This window comes from Triturus cristatus, chromosome 7 (genome assembly GCF_964204655.1).
Source record: "Triturus cristatus chromosome 7, aTriCri1.1, whole genome shotgun sequence".
NCBI classification, from domain to species: domain Eukaryota; kingdom Metazoa; phylum Chordata; class Amphibia; order Caudata; family Salamandridae; genus Triturus; species Triturus cristatus.
In genome coordinates this window covers 700,818,126-700,844,628 of record NC_140590.1, presented here as the reverse complement: position 1 = coordinate 700,844,628, position 26,503 = coordinate 700,818,126, and positions in this window count along the sequence as shown.

Genomic DNA, 26,503 nt, shown 5'->3' with positions numbered 1-26,503 from the left:
CATACAAGTGATGATGTCACCATCGTTAATGAGTCTGGTGCTGAGTTGTGTACGTGCATATGTGATTTGACTTGTCAGTGTTCCACATGTTGACATGGAATGGGCAAGGTAGCGCTCTGGCTTTTCAATGTTCATGACAGTGAGGGCCGGTGGTTTGTGTGAGTTTGGCTGCTGTGAGTAGCATTTCTTCTCCAATCCTGTCCATGTTTGACCTTGTGTCTACAGTGTCTATGTCAGTGAGTGGTGTATTGTGTGAAGGATGCCTATGTTTCAGCACGATGTAGGGGTGGAATGCAGCTCGCAACAGCACCGAGTGTGAATGTGACCATGCTGTGGTGTCGGCTATATTGGTGTGTCCATTCTATTCACTGTCAGATGTCCCCTGTCAATGATGTATATGTGAATTCCTGTGTGTTTTGTACAATGTACCATATATATGGCTCTCCACATTTCTCATCTGCAAGACACACCTCCCCTGCCCGGCCAGGGGGCACCCCTGGACACTGCATCCCCAGACAATGATTTAGAACATATGGTTGCAATGGCTGTGTGTGTGACCGGGTTTTGTTTGGTCAGTGCATATGTGTGATTGTCAGCCACATCATTACTCAGGCCCATTGTAAGACATCTTGACAGTCCCTTCCCACTCCCTGTGGGGCGAGCATGTGTCAGTGTGAACTTGCTGGGCCATGTGGGTGGGTGGGGATTGTCTGTGACTGCAACTCCCATCATGCTCTTGGCTACACTCCCCTTACCAGCATGCCCATACTTCCTCCCCCTTGATTCTGCTTCCCTGTGAGCGGGTGTGACAGCAATGGCAAGATGTCTTACTGTGAAGTCCTGGTGTTTGTTGTTTCCCAGTTCCCAACAGGGCCTTGTGCTCCTCACAACGGGGCCCAGTGTCAGACATCTTGTCAGTCCATTCCCACTCATCGTGAGGCGAGCATGGTTCAATGTGAGCTTGATGGGCCATGTGGGTGGGTGGGGATTGTCTGTGACTGCAACTCCCATCATGCTCTTGGCTACACCCCCATTCCCAGCATGCCCATACTTCCTTCCTTTTGACTCTGCTTCCCTGTGAGGGAGTATGAAAGCAATGGCAAGATGGCTGACCGTGAAATCCTGGTGTTTGTTTGGCTATAAGTCCAAAGAGAGCCCCTGTGCTTCACACAGCAGCACCCAGTACGGGATATCTTATGCTGATATTTCACTGAGGTGTGGGTCGATGCATTCTACCAGGTGAGTTGTGTGGAGTTTGTGTTGAGGGGGGGTGTGTCTCCACATGCTGGTAAGTATGGTCAGAGCTGTCAGTCCTCCTTTCCACCCAGCCAGACATCCCACCATGAAGGGCGTGCAAGTTGTCTTTCAGGATGTCAGTCAGTGGTGTCCTGCTTCTGATTTGCACACAACCCCTACCAGGGCCTTGTGCTCCCCACAGCTGGACCCAGTGTCAGCCATCCTGTCAGTCATTTTCCACTCCCTGTGATGTGGGCATTGTTCAGAGAGGTCTTGATGGGACAATTTGGATGGGGAGCATTATCTGTGACTACAAACCCCATCATGCTTTTGGATACACTCACTTCACCTGCATCCCCACTATTCCTTCCTGTCAGTCAGCTGCACTGTGAGGTAGTGTGTTTGTGGTGGCAAACTGTCTGGCAGTGTTTATTTGGCTTTGTGCCACTGCCTTGCTCTATTTGTTAGTAGGTTGGTACATGTCATGACACAGTTCCAAGTCACTATGAGATGGCAGGTATTGTGTTTGTCTGACTAGCATACACATCTTGGGATGATTATCTATTGGTTACTGTGGCTTTGCTTGCGGTGCATGGTTTCACTGTCCCCTTGCCACACTATATTGGGTATGTTGTTTGTGTACTCACCAGTCTCTGGTATGTCTGTTAGACCATGGACGCTCTCTGGTGGTAGGATGTCCTGCACCTTCTCCTCCCAGGTCCTGAAGTAGACTGGTTTGGCAGGAGGGCCACCGCCGGTGCACTGACTCAAGGTGTGATCTTTCTCGATGAGTTTCTTGACCCTCCTGCGCACGTCATACCACCTGTTCTGGATATCGTCCTTTGTGCGTCTTGCTGGTGCTTGTGCATTCACCTTGTCCACAATCCTCGCCCACACCTTGGTTTTCTGTGACAAGGGGGTCCTTTGGACCAATGAACCAAACAAATGTGGCTCTACTCTGATGATCTTGTCTACCAGCACTTCTAACTCACTATCTGTGAACTTTGGATTCTTCTTTGGGGGCATGGAGATGGGCGGTGGTGGTGAGTGATGTGTGTGTGAGGGTGCAAGTGAGGGTGGGTTAGTGTTGGTTTAGCTAGCTGTATGTGTGAGTGCTTTTGTTGAGGTGCTGATGGTGTGTGAGTTGTGTGATGGGTGAGTTGTGAGTGTGTCTGTGGTTGCTGTGTGATGGTGTTTGCTGCTGACTGTGTCTCCTATTTGCAAGGGGTCATGGTAGTGATTGAAGTCCTTTATATAGGTGGAGTTGTGGGTGTGTCTTTGTCCCAGGTTTTTTTTATTTGATATTTATTGGCTTTGTCATTGCTTGTTTGGTCCTTTTTTTGTCTTTTTTCCTTTTGGTTTTCTAGGCATGAAGGAGACGTTCTTCTGACCGAGACGGATGCTGATGTTGGCTCGTGCAGGCTTCTCCGCCTCATTCACGCTGACTATCTTCTGTGTTTTATACGCGTCGGTTGCGGAGATCTCTACTACTTGTGGGCCCGGTTTTCTGTGTGTGTCGGTCGTGCGGCTTGGTCTCCGTGCGAGTCGGTCTGGTTTTAGGCACATTGCTTCGTACTGCGCGGGTCGGACATCGCGGGTACGTATCAGTCGGGTTTATTCAGGGTTCGTGTCGGTCAGTGAAACTCGTATCAGTTTTCCGGCCGGATCACTATTTTCCCTACGGCTCGGTCGTACGGCTTGTATTCCGTACGTGTCGGTTGTAATTGGTACGCGTTGCATCGTACTGCACGGGTCGTACGGCGCTGGTCCGAGTCAGGCGGTACGTTTTGTGACCGGAATCGGCCGCTCTGTGTTTGAAAATACCACTTTTAGAAAGTAGGTATTCTTGCCTAAATATCCAGCATACCTCTGCTAGGCTTGTGTATTCCATGTCTGGTGTGTGAGTGACCAAGGGCTGGAGAGGGCCTTTGCTCCAGCAGTCTGATGGGTCAGATTTGGGCTGAATAGGCCCTGCATTGAATGGAAAGTAGAGGGAGGAGATTTCCATTCACTGACCTGATCCTTCATAGAATAGAGAGTAGGGGGAGGAGTGTTCCTTTCAGCTACCTAGGCCAGGTCTGCTTTAAACAATGCTGTCTCCACCTCCTGCCAGGAAGCTGCACCAGGGAGGACAGAACTGGTTTTAGCTGGGCACAGACAAAGGATTTTGCAGTATAAATGTTGGGGCCCAGACCCCAGAACTTTAGATCACTTCTGGGAATCAAGACAAACTTTTGCCAAGGAGAGAAACCAAGGAAGCTGAAGGAGGAGACTGCCCCTGTGATAGAGACTGTTTGGGTTTGGCCTGCAGTGGTTACTTTATTGCCAAGGAAAGGAGAAAAGGAACTTTGTGTGTACTTTTACTATCTTGAGGAAAATCTCCAAGGGCTTGAAGCAGAGCTTGCCTCCTGTTCTGAAGTCTCAGGGACACAAAGACTTCACTACCTACTCCCCCTGAATTTCCTCACTGGGAATTCTACCTGCAGTGAGGTGCCTGCTGTTGTTTTGGGCCCTCTGAAGACTGCGTGTCGCTGGAGCTGGAAGCGCGACACAATGAGGAAGCAGCGTGTTGCACCCGCAGCAGTTGCCGTCTCATCACCGAGGAAGCGTGTTGCATTACCGGAGAAGTGTGCCGCCGCAGTAGAGGTCGCCGTCGCATCACCGGAGAAGCGTGTCGCAGGGCCAGTAGTGGCTCCAAAGTTCATGGATGTCGCCGCACGGCCGTCAGGTGTGCACGCATCGCATCCAACGTTGTTGCATCGCACCAAAGACGCCATTTTGTTGCATCGCACCGGATCGTCACATCACATCGAGGCGCCATCTTGTCGCATCGCTTCGGATCACAGTAAGAAACAGACGCCTCGCCTCCTCTCCGGTAAGGAACAGACGCATTGCCCCCCTGTGTTGCAGTAAGGAACAGGTGCGCCACCTCCCACAAAGCAAGGCACTGATGCATCGCCTTCCCGGCGACCCTTTTGTTTGTTTTGCGTTACGCATCCAAGGTACTTCGAGAGTGAAGTGTTGCATTTACCATCTACATTGAAATAAGCTAATTCTAGCATCCTAAAGTCTTATTTTTTACTGTATTGTGGATTTTTGTAGTTTGGTCTTGTGCTAAGTCTAGATAAAGATTACTTATTTTTCTAAACTGGTGTGGTGTCCATTTGTAGTGTTTTCACTGTATTACTGTATGTGTTCACAAATGCTTTACACACTGCCTCTGAGATAAGCCTGTCTGCTCGTGCCAAGCTACCAAGGGGGTGAGCAGGAGTTATTTTAGAAGTGTAGCCCCTTACCCTGACTAGAAGCAAGGGTCCCTATTTGGACAAAGGTGCAAGCCAATGCCAACTAGAGACCCCCATTTCTAACATTTATTGTCAGCAGTGAGGATTTAGACTTGCATTTGTGACTCATACACAGTGATTGATGTACACTACTAGTCAGTGCAGACCAATGCGACCACATACATTTTGGTAGAATTTTTCCCTTGGGACTTCTATTTTTGCTAAGCACTGCCAATTCTTGCCAACATTAACAAAGCAGCATCCAACGCTTCTATGGAACTACAATTTGAAGAAGAGAGGGTTGATACCTACACTGCGCCACAGCTTAAAACCTTCTGTAAAAGATTTAAAATCCCTGTGAAAGGCATCACAAAAAAGGAAGAGTCCCAAAATGTGCTGAGGGCCTGGTTGGAATCTAGAAATGCTCCTGAGCATCCTGAATAGCCTAGGGATGAAGCAGATAATACAGGTGGGCAGCTGGATGGGCCATTGGGCCTGACTGGGGAGAAAGAACCCTCCAGGCCAGGCAGCAGTGTTTCTTCAAAGGGCCTGTCCCCAGAGCAGCTGGAGGACAGGGAGAGGGATAGAATGCATAAGTTGGAGCTAGCCAAGGTCAAGCTGGGTGGTCAGATAGAATTAGAGAATAAGAAGTTAGCCTTGGAAGAGAAGAGAATGCATTTAGAGCATGAGAGAATGTTGAGGGAGTTGGAATTGAAAGCCAAGAGTCTAGAAATGACTCCCTCTGGTGGCAGCACACTATCCGTGCCTTTAGAAACAAGAGTATTCATCCCCAAAGATGTCATTAAGGAGTTCTACAAGAATGGAGATATTGGTCAAAGGTTTAAGGCCTATGAGGTAGCTATGACCTACCACCGGGTCCCTGAGAAGGATTGGGGAGCGTGGTTGTGGGGGCGGTTCCTCAGTGATGGGTGGGACACCTTGTTAGACTTGCCCTCTGAGGATCAGAATTCCTATGTCTACATGAAGGAAGCTTTAATGACCAGGTATGGGTCGACCCCAGAGCTTTATAGACAAAGGTTTAGGAATTGTAAGAAGCTAGAGTCAAATACTTGGGTGGAATATGTGTCTTTTTTTTGCAGAGCATGAGATGGTTGTGTGAAGGGTAGCAAAGTGTATGATTTTGAAGCACTCTATGATTTGATTGCATGGGAGCACTTGTCCAATAATCCTTTTCCAGAGCTATGCCAGCACCTGATTGATTGTAATCTGACTATCCCTAGGAGGCTTGCTGATGAGGCGGACCGCTGGGTTAGTACCCGGGTCCACAAGGGTCATGTGGGAGACACTTCGCCAAAGGTGAGTAGTGTCCCCAGCAGAAGAGTGGGAATACAAGGGGAAACAGCGGGAGTACCAGAAAGGGCCCCAAAGTAATCCCCAAGGGAACCAAGGGAAGGTTTCCTAGCCTCCCCCTGAGAAGAAGTCTGGGGCCCTGACAGATAAGCTTGTTCAAAAGGGGCCCAGGACATGTTATAATTGTGGTCAGGTGGGCCACTGTTACTGGGATCTTAAGTGTCCCATGAGAGGAAAGACTGAACCCCCTGGTGCACCACCCCGGCAGATGAATGTATGACGTTACAACGCATACATTTACAACGCATGCCTTTACAACGCAGTTTTTACATCGCAACATCGTTTACAACGCATACATTTACATCGCATGCCACTGCAACACATTTTTTAAAACTACATGTACAACGCATTCCATTACATCGCATAATACCTTTACAACACATACCATTACATTGCATTTAAGGTAAGTGTTGGATAGTATAGGGATAAGAATTACTATTCTAACTCCAGGGGGTGCAACAGTAGGGTAAGTATTTGATAGTGTAGGGTTAAAAATGACTATTCTAACTCCAGGGGGTGCAACAGTAGGGTAAGTGTTGGATAGTGTAGGGGTAAAACGTACTATTCTAACTCCAGGGGGTGCAACAGTAGGGTAAGTGATGGATAGTGTAGGGGTACTATGCGTTGTAACAGTATGCGTTGTAATGACATGCGATGTAATGCCTGTGTTGTAGTGACATGCGTTGTAGTGTCATGCTTTGTAGTGACATGCAATGTAATGGCTGCGTTGTAGTGACATGCGTTGTAAAGGATGTTGCGATGTAATGACTGCGTTGTAAATGTAGTGCGCTGTAAGAACTGCATTGTAAAGGTTGTTTCCCCTGGCAGATGCCTAGTGTAGCCCTGGGAGAGAAGATGGTTGCCCAAGGTGGGTGGAGTCCCGCAGAGATGTCCCTAGTCTCTTTAGGAGACTGTGAGATGGTTCCTAGGACCCAGCTGCCTGATAACACTAAGAAATACATGCAGTGGTTGACCATCAATGGCAAAAAGGGAGGATGCTCTGAGAGACACCGGAGCCAGTGTGACAGCTGCCAATTGTCAGCTGGTGTCTGAAGAGCAGCTGATCCCCAATGCATTTTACCCTGTAGTTGCCGCTGACAACTCAGAGAGCCACTGCAAGGTGGCCCAGGTTCCCTTTGAGTGGGGGGGTCTCAGGTACCTTTCAAGTAGTGGTAGGGCCAGCCATGCTTGTTGATTGTCTGCTAGGCAATGATTTGGAAAGCTCTCCTTGGGCTAAGGTGGAGCGAGGAGCTCATTTGGAGATGTTGGGTTTGCCAGAGTGGGCGTGTGTGACCACTCGGTCCATGGCAGCCAGTAAGGGTATTCAAGAGGACCTGGAGCCTGAAAGAGTGGCCCAGGTACCTGCCTTAAAGAGAAGAGGCAGGGGGCGCAGAAAACCAGCACCCAAGTTCCCACGGTCCAGAAGGAGGCAGACCTTGAGGGGGATGCCCTGGAACCTACAGGGGAGTAAGTAGCTGAACTGGGGGACCTGCCTGAGCTGACCCAATGACAGCAGGAAGGAGGACCCTCCACGGAGGAGTTCTGCAAGGAGCAGAGGAAGTGCCCTTCTCTTGTGGGTTTGCGGCAACAGGCCACAAACCAGGCAGCAGGTGATCAGTCTGGATCCCATTGGATCTACTGGGAGAATGGTCTCCTGTATAGCGAGCCTAAGGTTGCTGAGCCTGGGTCAGCCCGTGTGTTGGTGGTACCCCAGCGCTTCAGAGCCTTCCTAGTGGGGTTGGCTCATGATGTGCCTTTGGCAGGACATTTGGGGCAGGACCTGTCAGACTTGCCAGGCAAGTGGTAAGAGTGTGAAGAAGCAAATGGCTCCTCTCCAGCTGTTCTCTGTGGTCAGCATCCCCTTTGAAAGGGTGGGCATTAACATTGTGGGGTCTCTGGATCCCAAGACAGCCATGGGCAACAGGTTCATCCTGGTCTTGGTGGACCATGCCACCCGGGATCCGGAAGCCATCCCTCTCCGGTCGGTGACGGCCCATGTGGTGAGTCGTGTGTTGATGGTGTTTTCTCCCGTGTGGGGTTCCTCAGAGAGGTGGTGCCAGTCCATGACACCAACTTCATATCCAAGTATATGAAGTCCCTGTGGCACGAGTGTGGTGTAATCTACAAGTTTACTACTCCTTACCACTCCCAAGGTACTGGGCTGGTTGAGAGATTCAACCGGACCCTAAAAGTCATGATTATGGGTCTTGAGGAACCTATGAGGCATAAGTGGGATGTCCTCTTGCCATGCCTTCTGTTTGCTTACAGAGAGGTGCCACAAAAGTCCTTAGGGTTCAGTCCCTTTGAACTGCTGTATGGTCATCCTGTACGAGGACCTCCGAGTTTGGTAAATGAAGGCTGGGAGAAAGCTCCCAGTAAACCTCCCCAGGGTGTATATAGCTACATGCTGGCTTCAGAAACCAAACTAGGCATTTCAGACAACTCGCTCAGGCGAATCTGGAAGCCAGCCAGGAAGAGATGAAATGGTGGTATGATCAGAATGCCACTCTGATCGAGTTTCAGCCTGGTCAGAAAGTGTGGGTCATGGCCCCTGTGGAGCCTTGTGCGCTCCAGGATAAGTGGAATGGATCATTTGAGGTGGTGGAGTGCAAGAGTGATGTCACCTACTTGGTGGACTTGCGGTCTCTTAGGAACCCTCTGCGGGTCCTTAATGTAAACCGCCTAAAGCCCCACTTGGAGAGGTCCAAACTGGGCATGCTCCTAGCGACAGATGATGGAATGGATGAGGAGACTGAGCCTCTTCCTGACCTCCTGTCTGTAACAGAGCAAGATGGGTCCATGGATGGTGTAAACCTCTCTTCCACCCTGACCCCTGAACAGCAAGATGATTGTCGCCAACTGTTTGGACAGTTTCTGTCAGGATCTCACCTGTATTTCCACAGGAACGGCATAGAACTGAAGTATGGTCCGCAACGTCTCCAAACCACCTATTGTGCTTGTCTATGTCTAAGCAACAAAAGGTGATTGGGGGAAGAAGGGAAACAAAACAAGGAAAGAAGGGGAGACAATCCTTTGTCGCTACCCAGAAGCAGCATGAGTATGTCAAGATGAAATAAAAAGCTGTAGATCAGAAGGAAAATACTTATGACTACAACTAGGATACGTCGTTTACACTAAGTTTTATGTAAGTTATGCCTTTACCTAAAACATCCATTCTTCTATCACAGGTAAGTAGAGGAGTGTTGTAGTGTACCAACGTCTATATACAGCTCTAAAGCATAAGGGAATATTACAAGATGAACATGGGTTAACTAAAGAGACTGTATACAATGTTAAGGAAATGCAACTTGCCCACCTTTGTAATAGACTTCGTTTAAACTATACTTCTTGTGCAGGTAAGCAAATATACTACAAACAAATGTTTTCCCAACTTCGGGATAACCTCTCATATAATTCCTTGTAGGATACTCAGGATTCTCGAGAAAGGGAAGTGTTCTAAACAGTCCTGGTCCCCAAATCAGGTAAGCGAGAGGAGAAGTATAAATACAACATAAAGTAATGAGCAGCGCAACGCGCTTTCACCGTAACCACGGTCAGAGAGTCAGTATGGTTTTCTTGTCGTCTTTTGCAGGAATATCTAGGAATCGGGCTAGAGAGGAGCCGAGGAAAAGACGAGCCGCCAGAGGAACTTGACGCGACGCGGAAGTGAGGGAGCGCGACGCACCGGAAGTGACACGGGTGAGTAATCAAAGGCTGGAACGCGAAGCACAGTCACATGGAAGAGGCCGGGATTTAAAGTGCATGACCTGGCCATGCGCATGCGCGCCTCCAGCCTGCAGCCATGATCGTAGTTCTAGTGCCTCCGACCGGCATTCGTGACAGTTTCCTGATCTGTTCTCCCTGACTCCTAGTGTCACTGATTGGTGTGTCCATGCTGTGGACACTGGGGACAGTCCTCCTGTAAAGCACAAAACTTACAGACTGACTGACAGGGTGAGAGCTTGCATCAAGGAAGAGGTCTCCAAGATGTTTGCATTAGGGGTGATTGAGTCCTTGGGCCAGCCCAGTGGTCTTGGTCCCAAAGGCTGTCGTACCGGGTGCCACGCCATTGATCAGTTGGGGGCTGCAAGGTACCTCAGTACGTTTTATTTAACATCTGGGTACTGGCAGATCGCCTTAACTCATGGGGCCAAAGAGAGGTCAGCATTCTCCACACCAGATGGGTACTACCAATTCCGGCTTATGCCCTTTGGGATGAAGAATGCCCCTGCCATCTTTCAGAGGTTGGTCAACCAGGTGTTGGCTGGACTGGAACATTTCAGTGCCACCTACCTGGATCACATCGCAGTGTTCAGCGCCAGTTGGGAAGAACATCTGTGCCACGTCTGGGAAGTGTTGATGGTGCTGTGGAGGGCAGGCCTCTCCATCAAGGCGAGTAAGTGCCAGATTAGGCAGGGTTCGGTGTTGTACTTGGGACACCAGGTTGGGACCGGCCAGTTGGCGCCCCTACAGCCCAATATTGATACCATCCTGGCTTGGGAACCCCCCAAGTCCCAGACGGAGGTGAGTGCCTTTTTAGGACTCACAGGATACTACAGGAGGTTTGTCAAGGGGTATGACAGCATTGTTGCACCCTTCACAGAGCTGACTTCCAGGAAGCAGCCCAAGAAAGTGAATTGGACTGATACCTGTCAGAAGGCTTTTGATGCCCTGAAGACTGCCATGTGCACGGCGCCCAAATTCTCTAAAGAATTAATTGTGCAGACAGACGCTTCAGAGCATGGTGTGGGGGCCGTACTTTCACAGATGAATGAGGAGGGCCTAGACCAACCTGTAGCCTTCATCAGTAGGAGGTTACCACCACGGGAACAGAGGTGGAGTGCAATTGAGCGTGATGCATTTGCTGTGGTCTGGGCACTGAAGAAGTTGAGACCATACTTGTTTGGGACTCATTTCTGAGTTCAGACAGACCACAGGCCCCTCAGGCGGTTGATGCAGATGAGGGGTGAGAATCCAAAGCTGCTGAGGTGGTCCATTTCCCTACAGGGGATGGACTTCACGGTGGAACAACGCCCTGGTACAGAACACAGCAATGCTGATGGTCTGTCCAGATTTTCCGCCTTGGTGAAGAAAACTCCCAAGAGGTAGGGTAGTTCCCCCACATTTCAGCTGGAGGGGACACGTGTTAGACCTGGCACAATTGGCGTTGGTCTCCCTTCCATTTTTGTTCTGTTGCCTCTTGTGTTTTTGCTATGTTTTTGCTGGTCTAGATGCTTTGAGCACTTTGCCACTGCTATTCAGTGCCAAAGTGCAAGTGCTCCCTATTGTGAATTGCTGTAATGGATTAGTGACTCCATGATTGGCTTATTTAATTTACTTGTCAGATCCTAGTACAGTGCACCATGCTTGCCCAGGGCCTGTAAATCAAATGCTGCTGGTGGGCTTGCAGCACTGGTTGTGCCATCCGCAGAAGCAGCTGGTAAAATGTGGCTCAGGCCTGCCATTGCAGAGCCTGTGTGCAGTCTGGTACTGCTATGTCGACTTGGTAAGTGCACCCACTTGCCAGTCCCTAAACCTTCCCTTTTCTACATATTAGTCACCCCTAAGGTAGGCCCAAGGGCAGGGTGCATTGTGTGTGAAAGTTAGGACATGCCCTGATGTGTGTGGCATGTCCTGATAGTGAATTGCAGCCAATTTCGATATTCACTATTGCAAGGCTACATGCTCCCATAGGCCAGAATGGGCAGTTTGATTATAACGCCTTATAATCCTACCTAACCCAGGGAACAAGGTAGAAAAACGAGTTTAGTATACCTGAACTCAGAATGTTAAAATACATCTTTTAGTGTGGGTGATTTTACTTTCTGTGTTTGAAAATACCACTTTTAGAAAGTCAGTATTTTCTTGCCTAACCATCCAGCATGCCTCTGCTAGGTTTGTGTGTTCCATGTCTGGTTTGTGAGTGACAGGGGGCTGGAGAGGGCCTTGGCTCAAGCAGTCTGATGGGTCAGGGTTGGGCTGAATAGGCCCTGCATTGAATAGAGAGTTGGGGGAGGATATTTCCTTTCACTGACCTGAGCCTTCACAGAATAGAGAGTAAGGGGAGGAGTTTTACTTTCAGCTACCTGGCCAGGTCTGTTTTCAACAATACTGTCTCCACCTCCTGCCAGGAAGCTGAACCAGGGAGGACAGAACTGGTTTTGTCTTGGCACAGACACCCTCTGCCTTCAGAGGACAAAGGATTTTGCAGTATAAATATTGGGGCCCAGACCCCAGAACTTTAGATCACTTCTGGGAATCAAGACAAACCTTTGCCAAAGAGAGAAACCAAGGAAGCTGAAGGAGGAGACCGCCCCTGCGATACAGACTGTTTAGGTTTGGCCTGCAGTGGTTACATTATTGCCAAGGAAAGGAAAAAAGGAACTTGGTGTGTACTTTCACTATATTGAGGGAGTTCTCCAAGGGCTTGAAGCTGAGCTTGCCTCCTGTTCTGAAGTCTCAGGGACACAAAGACTTCACCACCAGCTCCCCCTGAATTTCCTTGCTGGCAATTCTGCCTGCAGTGAGGTGCCTGCTGTTGTTTTGGGCCCTCTGAAGACTGCGTGTCGCTGGGAGCTGGAAGCGTGACACAACGAGGAAGAAGCGTGTCGCTGCCGCAGTAGTTGCTGTCGCATTGCCGAGGAAGCGTGTTGCCACCACAGCTGTTCACTGTTGCATCGCCGAGGAAGCGTGTCGCATCTCCGGAGAAGCGTGCCGCCGCCGCAGAGGTTGCCGTCGCATCACTGGAGAAGCATGTCGCAGGGCCTGTTGCGGCTCCAAAGTTCATTAATTTTGCCGCACGGCCATCGGTCATGCACGCATCTCATCCAACGTTGTCGCATCGCACGAAAGACGCCATTTTGTCCCATTGCACCAGATCGTCACATTGCATCGAGGTGCCATCTTGTCGCATCGCACTGGATCACAGTAAGAAACAGATGCCTTGCCTCCTCTTCGGTAAGGAACAGACGCATCACCTTCCCTGCGCTGCAGTAAGGAACAGGAGCGACGACTCCCCCGAAGCAAGGAACTGACGCATCGCCTTCTCAGCGACCCTTTTGTTTGTTTTGCGTTACGCATCCAAGGTACTTTGAGAGTAAAGTGTCACATTTACCATCTACATTGAACTAAGCTAATTCTACTATCATCAGTCTTATTTTTTACTGTATTGTGGATTTTTGTCATTTGGTCTTGTGTTAAGTCTAGATAAAAATTGCTTATTTTTCTAAACTGGTGTGCTGTCCATTTGTAGTGTTTTCACTGTATTACTGTATGTGTTCACAAATGCTTTATACACTGTCTGCCAAGCTACCAAGGGGGTGACCAGGGGTTATTTTAGAAGTGTTGCCCCTTACCCTGACTAGAAGCAAGGGTCCCTATTTGGACAAAGGTGCAAGCCATTGCCAACTAGAGACCCCCATTCCTAACAACTACCCTCTGATAAGCCAAACTGTTCGCCCACGCTACCAAAAAGGGCATTAGTATTATCTGCTTTTGCTTCTGTATACCAGTAAGAGATCCACTTGACTCTTTTTTTTTTTTTTTACTCAGCAAAGCATAACATACAGTCACCTTACAATGAACAATATATATAGCAGCAAGTCATACAAGAACCGACAAGAAACAAATAGGTCCAGCTAATCTATTGTTCAAAGAGTGGGTGCCACACTTGTATACCCCTTTTCTTCACCCTTTGACCTTTACATTTATACAATCCCATCTCAAAACATAAAACAGTTTGGCATACCAGGCTTGATATGACGGGGGATCTGCATCTCTAAAATTGCAGTTTCCATAAAGCAAAAACAGACATGGGTTGATTCCATCTGTAAATTTTCATCGCAGCCTAGTAGCATCAGAGTTGGAGATAATAGGACTGGTTGTGAAATAGTTTTAAGCAGAAAGGATTCAACCGCCTGTTTTAATTCATTAAGTTTAGTACATTCTGAGAACATGTGTACGATATCAGCAGGGCCTTTTGTACACCTTGGGCAGTGGTCACTTTACCGTTTCCCCCAGGCAAACAATTTCACTGGTGTGAAATATAAATTGAAAACAGTTTTAAAATGTTGATAAAAACACCGTTTTAGACAGCCACAGTGATCTACTTAGATCTACATCCTGGTTCCCCAATTTGTCTGCCCATACGGTTTCGATTCTCGAAATGTCATCATCATTAGCCATGAGCATAATGGAATATATAAGTCCTTAATGAATGAGTCTTTCAAGACCAGGTGCTCTAATTGCAGTATTCTACACTTGTTTAAAACCTGTGGTACTAAAGGACGATTGTCTCCCTTATTTGGACATATTTAAAGAGAGAATTAGAATCCACCCTGCACCTCTCCTGGAGTTCTGTAAATGAGATAACCCCATTCAAATCCAACATGTCGCCTATACTATTAATTCCTGCCTGTTCCCAACTTTTTCCCATTATATCATATAATGGGGCAGGAAAGCTTGATGAGCGCCACAAGGAAATATATCTTTGTATCTTCGGGATTTCTAAGTGTTTGCACACTTTGTGCCTAACTTTCCAGGCTGCCCTGAGAGGCTTAAACTAAGTTTTTTTTCATAATAACTCCCCTCCAGCTGTCTCAGGTGGATCCCAGGTGCTGCACCACCAATAGCCAGTTCGAAAATAGATGTGGGGTTACCTCCTGGCATTGCAGGGTTGTCTCTATATTGTACTTAAATAATATGCCCATTTGCTGAAAAATTATGGCCCAATAATAGTATACAAGATTAGGGACTGCCCACCCCCCCTATCTTGCGGTAATGTCATGTATGTGATGGATCTCCTGATCTTTCTATAGTTCCATATAAATTGTGGGAACATCCCAATAATATTCTTTAAAAAAATATTTGCTGGTTCCAATGGAATACAGCGGAGTAAATACAGAACCTTGGGGAACATCGTCATTTTTATTACATTGCTTCTTCCTATAATAGAGAGGTGTAGATTATCTATTCTCCTGAGGTCATGACCTATCTTTTCTATAAGAGGTGCCGCGTTAAAATCCCAAATGGACTCAACCTGATGAGAGATAGCAATCCCAAGATAGGTAGCGGTCTCCGTTTTACAGGGGTCCTGAAATAATTTATTTTTAGTACAGACTATCTTGGTCTTATCTGTGTTCAAGCCATACCCAGAGTCCCTTCCAAATTCTAGGGCCAGCTCCTCAATCCTCACTAATGCACCCGTTGGATCAGGGGTGATGACAGCTATATCGTCAGCATACGCTAACACCTTGGTTTTGAAACCCCTGACCACAAATGGTCTGATATCTTGATCTTGTATGATTGCGTTTATAAGGGGGTCAATATATAGTGCGAATAGGATAGGGGAGCAGGGGCAGCCCTGTCTTGTTCGCCGGGCTATCAGGATCTTTTCTGTTTCCCCAGCCAGTTTGCACGCAATAATTTTGGAATATAGTTTCTCGTCAGCGTTCCGCAGAGAATGCGGAATTGCCAAAAATTCCACGATCCGCGGCTTCGCGGAATTTTGTGTTTGCGCGATATTTCACCCCGAGCATGCAAACAGTGTTTGTGAACAGGAAAAAAGCATCGCGAACGGGCGAAACAAGCAATACCGTGTGTTCGTGGAACTTTTGCGTGCTCGTGGAGGTTTTTTACCGTCTCTTGCCAAGACTGAGGAGGAATACCTCTGAGCTGAATCGCTATAAAGAAATCCAAAAGGATGGGGGAAAGTTCCACATGTAAAACCTTATAAATTTTCACAGGGATACCGTCTGGACCTGCTGCCTTACCAGAGGCCATCCCTTGAAGCACAACTTTAACTTCCACCATTGTCATATCTTCCTCTAGTTCCTGCATGACGGGAGGGGAGTTTGCCTCAGCTTCCACCTGTGTCACGGCCGATATAAATAGCCTTGATTGATAGAGCTCCGTGTAAAAATCTGCAAAGATTTCAAGAACTTCTTGGGGTTCCGTGGCCACGCTCCTGTTCTTCTCTTTGAGTCTCATGATGCTATTTGCCATTGCCCTTTGTCTGAGACCTAATGCCAGGTGTTTACCTGTGGCCTCGCCATACTCATAGTTATCTTGACCATGGGTTTGATATATTTTGCCCACGGTATTGCTGAAGAAATCTTTAATTTTAGCTTTAATCTTTAAGGCTTCGAAACCTAATTGTTTTATTGGTTCCTCTCGTTTTTGTGCGATTGCCACGGTATGTTCTTCCTCACATTTATACAATTCTATTAGTTGCTGAATTTCTTCCCTCTGCTGCGTCCTACGGAAACCTACAAAACTAACAATCTCTCCCCTTAACCCTGCTTTAAAGGCAACCCATAACATTTCCCTGGACATGCTATATCTGTTCATGTCAAAGTACTGACGGGTCCAATCCCACTGATATGTTCTATAAACCCTTCGCTGACCAGCAATTTCCTGTCAAAAGACCATTTGGTGGTTGTCTGATTGCCTTCCTGTGATGGTGTTTCCAACATCAACGGATTATGGTCCAACAATACTTTTGGTAGTTTCCTGATGTTAGTGCCTTCTATAAAACTAGCGGAGATAAAAAGTAGTCCAATCTTACATATTTTTTATGGGGGCAGGAAAACTATGTAAAACCTGCCTCCCCCGGCTTTCGGAGAGACTACATATCGACAAGCCCGTGGCTTGTCACCAAAGCTGCTAGTGCCTTATATACTTGTGGCTTGCTTCCTTGGTATTTTTTCGAGAATGGATTGTCTGCATCTAGATGGATATTAAAATCCACACAGATGCCAAGGGGGGATGTCCATGACGCAAGTTCTAGCTCGAGTTCTTTTAGTACTTTCGGGTCGTTAAGATTTGACCCATAGATCGTACAGATTGTTGGACCCTTGGTATTGACGCGATAGCCCACCGACCCCATTTATCTGAAAGTGTACGCTCAACTTGTGACATTCGGTTAGAAACGTGAATTGAAACCCCTCTAGTCGTGGTGGTCTGAGATGAACAAATCACCTGTGGGTACCCTTGAATCACATTGATCCCTTTCTTTTGCCATGGGATATGCCTTTCCTGTTGACAAATTATATCCGCCCCGTAGTTCGTAATAGCTGATTTGACCTATCTCTTTTTATCCTGTCATTCAGGCCCCCAATATTTATAGAACAAATGGACAGTCTACCCATCACAATGGTTCTTGGAATACCCAACTTGATTATTGTAACATTTCCTACTACTCCTTACTGTCTTGCTTCTTGCGTTACTCTGACTTATTGCTTTCCCGAGTTTTCTCCCCTTCCTTCCCCCAACCCCCCACAAGCTCCCCTCCCCCATTCCCTCTTGAAGACACCCACCACCAGCAATTACACTCCCCCACCCCACACTGTGAAGCACCAGACCTGTCTCGGTCTGTGTTGGATGAGTGGTGATTCTCCCTGCAGAGGCTAAACTTTCGTTATTGGTGACTATATTTCAACCCTACCCTGTGTGTACAACCATTCAACCCTCCCCCCTCTTCTTCCTTCCCTTGGAAGTAACGCAAAACAAATTAAAAATTAGAAGACCATTTTCCACCTCCCCTTCCCCCTCTCCTCTCCAATAAAATCCAAACCTTCCTGCCCCCCTGTGGACCCCTCTTGCCCCACTCACTCTGGTGGCCCTTGTTGGGTCTTTCAGGATACAAAAGAGGAAAGAAGAGAGAGAAAGACAATATATGAGGAGAGTGAGAGTATATAAGAGTGTATGAGACTATAAGAAGATATGAGAGTGGAGGCGGATAGAAGTGACAACGAAACAAGAACGAGAAAAAGAGAACAAAGAGAGAAGAAAATAATTAATTCCTGGAAACCTATAATGTTTGTCTCCCCCAAACCCCCAGACAAGGTAAAAGGGTACAGGCAGTCTTTTCCTCATTAAGTCAATGTCACAATCTAATGATCAGACCCCTCCTGCGTTTAGACACTCTTTGGTTTTGATTTCTGAGGTGAAAAATGTTGTCCGGTCATTCCAAATAACTTTCAGCTGCGCTGGATTTAGGAGGAAGGATTGAACCCCTTCCTCCTGAAAGGGTTTCATCATTCGGCGCAAGCGCCAACGACACTCGTCTGTATAATGACAAAAATGCGGTCTTGTAAAGAATGAAAATCCCTCGACTGCACGTTGGGCTTCCGGTCTGGTTTTGCTGAACACCATTTCTCTCAGTAGAAAGTTACCAAAGTGTACCGAAAACGCCCGGGGCTTGGTGTTAGGGTTAACTGGCTGACGGATTGTAAACGGGACTCGATGTGCCCTTTGAATTTCGTTGGACCAGTCCCACCCCTCCAATTCAGGGAATGATTTTGGGAGAAGTTGTACCATATACATTCGAGGGTCGGAGCCCTCTTTCCCTTCGGGAATTCCGAGAAAACGCAAATTATTTTGCCTCTGACGATTTTTCGCTTTCCTCTAATTTCCATTGGATATCCACTAGTTGATTTTCGTGGCTTTCCACCTGCCCCCTAGATCCTGCAATATCCGTTTCCAAGGAAGCTGTTTTGGTCTCCAAATCCGACATCCGGCTGATAATGGTATTGCAGGTTTTTGCTATATTCCTAACTGCGCCTTGTAGTTTCCGTGCTGCTGCCTGTGACCGCCTGCTTTCCTGTCAGGCTTCTTCTCAATGCACGACTACACATTGTAGAATGGATTCAAGTGACAGGGGTGGTGGGGGTGATGAAGATTGTTCATCACCAACGGTCTTAGAAGTGCTCCCCAGCAGTTGTCCTCCCATAGAGTAGTCCCACTTCAATTCCCTCTGCTTTTGTTTATCTAACCTTCCCGCTCTTGAATTCTTCCTGGCTGTAGCGATAGACTCCGTACCTAGGGTATCAGGTACACTATCCGTCTCGCTCTGCTCGGAGTTAGACCCTGTCCCAGACCCCTCGTTCGACCAAGTAACGTCTGACAGGGAAAATAAATCAAGTTTGTTGGTCTCTGAGTCCATTTCCCATTCACCCCTTATATGCAGGGGCTTGAGGGATCTTGCGTTACCTCCCGGGATGTGAGAGTTAATTTTTGAGGGATTCTTCGCACGTCCCACTACAGCTCCAGGTTGCGTCTTGCTAAAGCTCCTTTTCTTGGTTCCTGGAATCTTCTCTTTCGTGACAAGATTGGAAAGATCTTGGACTTGCACTTGGCAGCTTTGGGTTGGCACCTGCCTGTCTGGCTGTTCCCTAGAAGAGCCTCTGTCCACCCCAGTCTCAATATGCACTCCTATCTGCAGCCTTACATTCTGCCCTGAGAGTCCACCCTCTTCTTGCAGAGTTTGTTGTGAGGGCTGTAGATGCCCCGACACAGAGACCTCCTGAGGCCCTTGCTCCCGTTCTACTGATTGCCCCGTCACTATCCCAGCATACAGTTCCTGTTCCACAGGGACCCCCAGCACCTCTAAGCCCAGCAAAGACTTACCGGTCTGTGGAGTGCCCTGGCCACTACCCTGTTTCTGGGCTTGGACTCGCAGCTCTGTTTCCAGAGCAGAAGCGCGGTTCCCTGCTCCTCTGAGCATATCCAGGACTGAAGCACCGGTCCGCTGTGGCTGGGGCTGGGGAGCTACACCCCTTCCCGTCCGGGAGATTCTCCATCCGGACCATTGGTTTTCGCCCGGCTTGCCCAGCCGCTGGAGCTGACTTCCATCGTGCACGTGTGGGGGGAGACCTGGGCGCCTACTTGCTGGAGGGTGCCTCTCCTTCTCATGCCCGTTTTCGGACCCATCTCTATCCACCAGCTGCCCGCTCAGCAGCGATCAGGCAAATCGGTCAGTGCGTGTTCCAGGAACCTGCAGCCAACAATCAGCCGCTCCGCATTCTCGACCAACACCGTGACCCAAGGTAAGATCCTGGCGGGTTCGAGGGGTCTGAAAACTTGTTGAGGGTTGAGCATTCCTATGCCTGCATCACCCATAGTTCACTTTGAAAAACGCCACTGCTGGGAACCACCTACGGCCGCCTCACACAGCCACCATCTTGCTTCCTTACGATCCACTTGACTCTCTGTGCAGTTTACTTTGTTGTAGTGCACTATATAGAGAGCCAGCCTTCTCATCAGTAAAAACCACTGGTCAAACCTGTAAGGAACCCTCTGTATCAGGGGTATTCAAAAACATTTCCCCAGGGGCCAAAGTGCACTGTCTGGGTTATCACCGGAGACGGCACAAATGACTGGGGGGAAAGTGTGTGTGGGTGGGGTTATTCAGGATCGGGCGGGGTGATTCAGGAATGGGTGTGGGGCTAATCTGGGCTAACCTGGGTGTGAAATGGCATGGTGGGGAGTTTGGTGGACAGATTGTACCATTTGGAGAGAAACCTTGCATAGAATTCACAAAAGTACTTCTTTAAATAAACAGTTACAAAGATTGAGAGAATGCTGCAATGTGAAACAAACATGTGGATAGGTTTGAAATGTAACAATTCCAAAGGATGTACAAGAAATTCATTGAAAAGGTGCCCCTTGTGGTATAAATCAGACACTGTGATGTGGGAATGATAAGCTCTGTCAATTGAAGGTACATTCAACCCAAACCTTTTTAAATGTCTTTAATTCTAATAAAAAAGTAGTGTTCCATTGAGGTACTTAATGCATTCTGATTAATAGGTATCACTGGCAATGTTGGAGAAACATCAATCAAATTAATATTCACAATCAGAAAGTAGCTGAGGCATAAGTACTTCCATCATATCCCACATGAATAGATTCAGTGAAGAAGACATCCAGAGTGTTTGCCAGTGTGCAAGAGTTGCAGTGTAAGTCTACAAATCTTGATCCTGCTTACTGAGTGTTAGTCTGATTTGAAGGCCTTCTCATGAATGTCAAACAGCAAGTACAAAGGCAAACAGAATGTAGGAAAAGTCTTTTCCAAGGCACTCATTTTTTACCTCATGTTCGCAATTAATTTCTTGCACTCTGGAACCTTTTCAGAAAGTGAAAGTCTCAGCAGGTTATACAAATGAGCATCAGTTAGTTTGCTACTTATTTTGTTTTTTAGAGCGGCCATTGTGGAAAAGAAACACTTGAACACATATGTGGGGCCAAACCTATAAAGTATTTTCTGTGCCAAGATAAAAAGAAGAGGGCATTTTTCAGAGAGCACACTTTGTCAGAAATATTGTGGTTCCTTCTCCAAGATAGAGGACTCAAGCACAGAGCTGTATTGCATGCCAATTAGTTTCATCTCAGCTTGTGCCTTTTTCAAACCAAGAAGTTCAACAGCTTCAAGATTCCTTACACTAACCATCTATGTATTTTCTACAAGCCTGAAAATTTGGGTGAGAACTTTAAACTGAGTAAATCGCCTCTTACTTTACCGAGAAATTTCCTCCAGATAAGTACACAGACTGAGACTCAACAACATTTCCTGAGCTTTTTCGACCCTGGGTTAAAGCCTGCAACCTGGGAAAGTGTGTGAGATCACCATCTTCCAGCTGCTCTCAGAACAGGTCAAGTTTTCTTTGGAAGGAATATATGTCTCTCATCATTGAGGATATACGTTTCTGTCTACATTGAAGTGTTAGATTGAGAGTGTTGAAATTTGAGAAAATATCACACAGAAAAGGGAGCATGGTGAGCCACTGCAAGTCATACAATTCTGGGAACGACTGTCTTCCACTGATTAAAAATTGTTCCGTTTCTGGAAGTAAAGTGATAAACCTTTCTAGAACTCTACCTTTGCTCAACCACCTTACTTTAGTATGCTACAACAGGTTTTCATATTCAGTTTCAGCCTCTTTCAGCAATAATTTAAAAAGTCTGTGGTTGAGTGTTTTTGCTTGAATAAAATTAACAATTCTTATAACTTGCTTCTGAACATCATTTAGTTATTTTATGTTTGCACACAATGCTTCCTGATTATGCAATAATAATCAATGAAAGTGGAAGATGGCAATTATTTTCTTAACAGAGATACAAAGCCCCTTTCATGTCTAACCACAGAGGATGCCCCATCTGTGGTGATACCTACAAGATTGTTAAATGTCAGGTGATTAGATTCAAAGAAATTACAATGGCAAAAAGCAGAGGATCTCTTTCTTTGGGATGATTTCTTGTTCCAGAAACCTCAACCATACCATTAACTGAGCCACATTACTTGCATCTGTTGACTCACCAACAGCAATGCTAAAGAAAAGGAACAGTTTGACAGCATTGTGCTAGAACATTGTAACCCATTAAATCAATTCTACCTATGCATGTGGAATCTGACAGTTGTAATGCTCCTATTCCCTTCATAAAATTTGATTTATTAGATTAGTTCGAAAATAAAATGGCTGCTGCAAAAAGAAAACATTTTTTAACCAGCTCTGCCTCTGTAAATGGTTTTTAAAAATTTTCAAGCAAGCAGCTTATTTGGAAGGATGCCTCAGTTACAGCCTGAGATTCTATCATTTGGGATAGAAAGAGCTTTTGTTGGGATAGAAGGTCTTGCTTCATTGATGCCACTTTCACAGAATACGGTTTTGAGGACATTAGAAAGTTTTCTGTGAAGCCAGAATGCCGGGTTTTATAATGCTGTTCCAGGTTATATGTTTTGAGGACAGTACCCTTTTCTTTGCACATGAGACAAGTAGCTTTCTATTTTGGACGTTCCACAAAAAGATATTATTCTTCACACGAAGCCTGGAGCACCCTGTGTTCACTCTGTATGGATCTGTTTTTTTTGCAAGGCTTTGTTACCGGGCTGTATGCCATTGCTGTTGGGTTCTTTATGAACACTGTAAGAAAGTCAGATTTACGTTCTCCACCGATTGCACAACCCCGTCTCATGACTAATGGCATGACCCTGTCTCACGACTGATGGCACGACACCCTCTCATGACCGTTGGCACAGACCCATCTCACGACCAATGGCAAGATCCTACCTTAGTTACAAATCTCTGCACACAACCAAAGAGGTGACACTGAAGTGCTGCTATTTGGGGGGCAACATGTTTCAAAATAAAATCTGGTGTTAAAAAACTGAAATGTGCATTTCGAGTGTACAATTCTCGTTGCATGTTTTGACAGTGCCCAATTTGCAATGAGTTAAATGTATTCATGTATTAAAGCTTATAACTTGATACTAGTGTTTCGCAATTGAACCGTCTTGGTATCATATTTTGCATGTACAGCTATTCCAACTTGAGAGAATTAGTGGAATGAAGAAAGGAAGTGCATGAGAACACCGTTTCTTAATAAAATAGGTTCACATTTGTACAGTGCATCCACTACCTCAAATCCCCTTCCCTATCACCCTACCCAGGTGAAATAGTGGCTCAGCAAAATAGCCTGCCACTTGCATTAGTGAACTGAAGTCTAGAGGCCCTGGCAGGCCACCTATGACTGCCATTTAGCACATAGTAATATAGGAGCTCACCCCCACCTTCTCATACAATATTATACATTTACGGTGTCCCGCTCAACATCCCTGCACCTGCAGGGATATGCACAAACATCCGTTTTTCAACGGGAGCTTGTGCTGCAGGTAGTTTCAGCCCACTGCACATGCTCCTATTGAAAAATGGAAGTTTGCGACCGCACCATGTGCTGTTGCATCCTAGTGGGGTTGTCGGAACCACCGACCAAATGTCAGGAGGTTCCTTCCTTGAAACAGTGTCAGTCAGAGGCAACTCTGACCTACATCGTAATAAGGCCCATAGTGAGGAATAAGCCTCCATGAATGGTTATGGTGCAGGAATATATGCCTTCCTGAGCAAAAACTATTCTAGGCACAACGCCGACACCATTGCATTGGGGCTCAAGGGCGAATGCATCGGCACAGCAATGTTTTCATCTGTTTTTCTATACATATATTTGCATGTGGAGAAACAGATGAAAACTCTGCTTTCTGCAAGCAGGAGCTGTTTTGGTTTGCAGAAACCAAAAGTATGTTTGATGTTTGCTTTCACTCGGTGGGAGCTGGCAGCTCCCACTAAGCAAAAGCAACAACAACCAATGTCCTGGGGTGGGCAGCCTGGGACATATCAGGTGCCGGACTTGGGGGATGGTGGTCCCCAGGGCCATCCATAGCTCCATGAGGGGGGGGGCCCTCCAACATACAAGATAACCCTGGGGAAGTGGTAGTTCCCGGGGTCAGAGGAATGTATTTCAGCCCTTGAGGGGGTGGTGGTCCATGGGGTTGTGGGGGTCACGTGGCCCCCCTTATTTTTGAATAATTGCCCTGGGGAGGTGGTGGTCCCTAGCTCTGAGGGGACTGCATTCCTTTGTTAATTAGCACTGAGGAGGTTGCGGTCGCTGGGGCTTTGGGGAGGCCTTACGCCCCCACATTAATTTAAAATTCAGCCTCAGGAAGGTGATTGTCCCAGAGGCTGCAGGGGGCTGCACTGGACCCCGCATTATTTTACATGTGCCCCAGGGAGGTGGCGGCCTCTGGAGCTGCGGACGGGCCCTCTTGGGCTCACCCGCACACATAATACAAAGTGCCGTGGGGAGGTGGCTTTCCCCGCACACATATTAGAAAGTGCGTTGGGGAGGTGGCAGTCCCCAGCACTGTGAAGGTCCGTGCAGCCCCCCCCCATATTATTTAACATGTATCCCAGGGAGGTGGCAGTACACGGGGTTGCAGGTGGGCCCAGTGGGTTCAGTAGCACACATTTTACAAAGTGCCCCATGACTGCAGGTGGACAGAAAGGTAAATTTGGATATGCACATCATGCTTTTTCCTATTTAGTGTAAATCCATTCAGTAGTTGTTAAGATATTTACGAGAATCAAGCTAGTGATATCTGTGGCCATGGGTTCTTTGCGAATAAGCACCAAAAAGGACAAGCTTGTGCAGGGAAATGCAAAGCTCTGATTGGCTACCAACACTTCAACCAGTCCCCTAAAAAACATAAATTGAAAGAAAAGGGGGCAGAGTAAGAATACCCTGACCCCTGAACTTGGTGGACCCCACAAGGCAAAAAAGCACTTTAAAAATGTAAATACAGCAAAATCACAATAGTCACAAATTCAAGGCAAAAACACTTAGACACTCACTCATGCACCCACTCATAGACCCACTCAAACACTCATGCATTGACTCACAGACTCACTCAGACTCGTGCACCCACTAACAGACCCACTCATAGACTCTTGCACTCACTCAGAGACCCACTCAAAGGTTCAAGCACCCACTGACACACTCATGCACCCACTCACAGACACACTGAGAGACTTATATGTCCACTCACAGACCCACTCAGACTCACACACCCACTTACTCACAGACCCACTAAGAGACTCATGCACTAATGAACAAGTTACTTACCTTCGGTAACGATGTATCTGTAAGAAACATTAGTTAGTTAGATTCCTCACCTTAGAATATCCCCAGGCGTCAGACTGGATCCGGAAGATTTTTCGTCAGCAATACCCCTTGCGCGTCGCTAGGCGTCGTCTGCGGCTCCGCGTCCGTCGTTGGCGTCGTGCGCCGGAATGACGTCGTCGGAGTACTTAGATGCCGCCCTCGCGCGCTGACGTCAGTTCTTGTACATAGCTTTCCGCAGCAGGAACGCAGAGCCATGCAAAGACCGACACTGGTGCCAAAAATAAAATCTAGGGGCCTGAAAAGGATAACCTTAACCCTAGATGTCAGTTCGCAGAACGGGGAGGATGGGTGGGTCGGTGAGGAATCTAACTAACTAATGTTTCTTACAGATACATCGTTACCGAAGGTAAGTAACTTGTTCATCTGAAAGAAACACGTTAGTTAGATTCCTCACCTTAGAATAGATACCCAAGCAATACCATCCCCGGTGGTGGGTCTGCGAACCAAGATCACACCAGTAAGTCCTGGAGGACAGAACGGCCAAAGAAGCCATCCCTCCGGACTTGGCTGTCAAGGCAATAATGCCTGGCAAATGTGTGTAACGAAGCCCACGTCGCCGCCTGACAGATGTCCTGCAAAGGGACACCCCGTCCCAAAGCAGTAGTAGCCGCCGTGGCCCGAGTAGAATGGGCGCGCAGCCCAACAGGAGGGTCCTTTTTTGCCAAGGAATAACAAATTTTGATGCACAAAACGACCCACCGAGAGATGGTCCGTTTGTGCACAGCTTTCCCCTTCTTAGCACCCACGTATCCAACGAAAAGTTGGTCGTCCACCCGGAACTGCTTTGTGCGGTCCAGATAAAAGTAGAGCGCACGTTTTGGGTCCAGACGGTGGAGCCTCTCTTCCTCTTTGGAAGGATGCGGAGGCGGAAAGAAGGTGGGCAAGGTGACAGACTGCCCAAGATGAAAGGGGGTCACCACTTTCGGAAGAAAGGAGGGACGAGGCCGAAGGACAACCTTGTCCGGATGAACAGAGAGAAAAGGAGGCTTTGATGATAAAGCCTGGAGCTCACTCACCCATCTAGCCGAGGTGATGGCTACCAGAAAAGCAGTCTTAAGCGTCAGCAGACGAAGAGGACAATTATGAAGAGGCTCAAAGGGAGCGCACATTAGAAATGTGAGAACAAGATTCAAGTCCCACTGAGGCATTACAAAAGGGACAGGAGGGAACGTGTGAGTAATGCCTTTTAGAAAGCGTGTAACTACAGGGGACTTGAAAAGAAAAGGCTGATCAGGAAGCCGCAAGAAGGCAGAGATGGCAGCAAGATAACCTTTCAAGGTGCCCAGGGCAGAGCCCTGCCGGGCCAAAGAAAGAAGAAA